This window comes from Lipotes vexillifer, unplaced genomic scaffold, assembly GCF_000442215.2.
Source record: "Lipotes vexillifer unplaced genomic scaffold, Lipotes_vexillifer_v1.1 scaffold343, whole genome shotgun sequence".
NCBI classification, from domain to species: domain Eukaryota; kingdom Metazoa; phylum Chordata; class Mammalia; order Artiodactyla; family Lipotidae; genus Lipotes; species Lipotes vexillifer.
In genome coordinates, this window is record NW_006777506.1 from 824,303 (window position 1) to 827,324 (window position 3,022).

General features: G+C 39.3%; 1 pseudogene; it reads right to left on the reverse strand.

Moving 5' to 3' along the window:
- Positions 1–1,849: 1,849 nt before the first annotated feature.
- Positions 1,850–2,351, reverse strand: LOC103090371 (RNMT-activating mini protein pseudogene; annotated as a pseudogene).
- Between the last annotated feature and the right edge of the window lie 671 nt (positions 2,352–3,022).

The window sequence follows — 3,022 nt, forward strand, 5'->3', positions numbered from 1 at the left end:
TTGGGACTTCCTTACATATTGCTGAAAGAAATATTTTGAAAGGGGAATGGTTCCTTAATTCTGCTGGGGCCTCAGCTTGGGACTTGGTGACTCTCTGGCTGTCACAGCAAGGGTGGGAGGTGAACCAGTACAGATAGCTGGACAAGAGTTGGAGCTCACATCAGATGTAGGCAGGCATGAGCCCAAGGCCTAGGGAAGGAATAAGTAGGATGTGCGGTTGGTGGGGGACTGGGTACTGGGAATAGTATAGGGAGGAGCTGGGAACAAAGGCAAGGCCAGGGTAGAGTTCCATCCAGAGGTGGAGCTGGCTCAGAGCAAGAGTCAGTGCTCATGGGACCAAAGGGTGGACATAGGCTTGAACATTCAGCCTTAACAAAGAAAGCAAAGGCAAGAAACAGGAGCCACAGAAGAAGCTGGGCTGAAGCCCGAAGGAAGTCTGGTGTTGTAAATGGGAGCAAGGAAAGGGTGGAATTCTGGGGGAGATTCTTTCCAACTCCAGCTGCCTGTTATTATGGCCCACACGTTCCAGGTACAGAGAATTCAGCGTCCAGAGTGCCCTGAAGGAACTCGACAGCTTATAACCAAATGCCATGCAGGTTTCTGGATAAGGTGTCCCAACCAGCATCCTCCTTAAGACACCACCACAGCACCAGTGTCTGTAGCCTGGACTCAAAAGATCATTTGCTGGGAAGCCCTTTCTCTCAAGAACTATGGCTTACTGAGAAAACAGGATCTCTGCCATAACTGCCCAGATAAGCAATACAGAGTTCAAATACTTCTAATGCTATTGGTAAAGCATTTGTCATTTCAAACTATCGGGGATAGATTCTCCAATCTTTACAGATGATTTTTAATCCTGGAGGATATATGTGCACAGACACACATCTCATTCCTCATTTAGATATTTACAATATGTATACAGTTGACCCTTGAACAATGTGGTGGTTAGGAGTGCCAACCCTCCATGCAGCTGAAGATTCATGTATAACTTTTTTTTTTTTACTTACAAGCATTTTATTTGAGTAAAACCATTATAATGGCCATTAAAATGATGTGAAATACAATGATCACTCTGAAAGGAAGTTACAGCATCAATGGATTTACAGAAGAGGAAGCAGCAAAGGTGCACATTTGGCGGTGAACATAACATTGTAAAATCAACCCACATTAAATACCATAAAAGTAAAATACAAAATGCAGCATTATTTACATATGACTGAAAAGGAAGGGAACATTTCAGAGTTAAACTTTTGTATAACGTGTGAATTTTGACCTGGTATGTTTAAGTTAGCAAAAAACCTGAGAGCTTGTATAAAATTACTGTGTGCCTTAATCCCACCTACCACTAGATCAAGACACTGAAACTGAGAATGACTCCTTCCTGATTTTACAGCTTTATTCCTGATATCCCTCTAAAAAGAGACCAGGACGATTGTGAAGATGATTCATACCTATAGAGTAATTACAAAGTACCACAGTCACATAACAACAAAAGCCAAACGAAATATACTACAACTGTTTTCCTTTCAACTACTACTATGTACAATACATCACAAGTAAGCATAGTTGTGCATTTAGGAGCTGATTGTATTACTTCTGTAAAATATTAGGAATGAGCACATCTGAGTATAGGGATACTTGCTTCCCTTACAAAGTAAAAGCAAGCATTTTCTATGTAAAATTTTTATTTCTGTGTAAAACAAAGAACTCCTGAAAGTCAAACAAGGAAAAAATTCACAACATTCAAAGCACTATTAACTCATGAAATAAAGAAGAATCTGAGGTAGAAGTCAAGCGATATAATCCACAACCTTTTTAGGGGAGTATTTACTGATATTTCCAGCAGCCATCATATCTCTCCAGTAAGATCTAATTTTAAAAAAGTCTCAAGTTCCAAAGAATCAGTCCACTCTCTACAATCAGATGTAAAACTATGACCAACAGAAAACACAACATAAACTTTTGTCAAGTTAACAGAGTAAATGGTTTTACTAAAAGCTGCTGACATTTCATAGGGAGGCCGTTGGTTGTGACCATAGTGTCCATATTGATGGGGGTAGTAAGGTTCTTGTGTGCTGCAGGTAATTGTTACCCCAGGATCATCCATGCCACTGATTGGATCGATTGTCACTTGGCCACCCCCGTCTGCTATCCCTACCTCTAAACTGTCTGTTATCTTGCAACCGATTGCCTCTCTTTCTTTGGTTCCCACCAGCTCTGCTATTCCATTCCTCAACAATTGGAGGGGACTCAGGAGGGCGTTTCAGGTACTCCTGGTACTCTTTGTCATCTGTGAATCTACTGACAAACATCTCTTCAAAATTTGGAACAGCTTCAGGAGTGTCAGTCATTCTGAAATTCCCAGGGATTTGAGGCAGCTGTACTATTTAATGTTTAGATTGTTTAGATCTCCGGCCCAGAGCACTGTCACAGGATCTCCAGACCCCTTCAGCTCTCCAAGGTAACAGGGCCACTTTCATGTATAACTTTAATGTCAGCCCTCTGTATCTGCGGTCCGCATCTGCAGATTCAACCAACCAGGGATCATGTAGTACTGTAGTACATATTTATTGAAAATATAAGTGGACCTGTGTGGTTCAAACCCATGCTGTTCAAGGGTAAACTGTTTGTATATATGTTTGTATAAATATATTTATATATCTATATCTACATATATATGTATACACACATACATTTATATTGCTTATCTTCTTTTTTGGTTTGAAAAAGTATTTTATTTTTTATTGAAATATATTTGACAGATAACATTGTGCAAATTTAAGGTGTACAAGATGTTGATATGATACATTTGTATATTCTTATATGATTGCCACTGTAGAGATAGTTAGCACCTCTATCATGTCACATAATTATGATTTTTTTTTTGTGGTGGGAATAATTAAGATCTAGTCTCCTAGTGAGTTTGCTGATTATAATACAATAATGTCTATATTCACTATACTCTGCATTAGATCTCTATGACTTATTTATCTACTAGTTGCGAGTTTGTCCCTTTGATCAA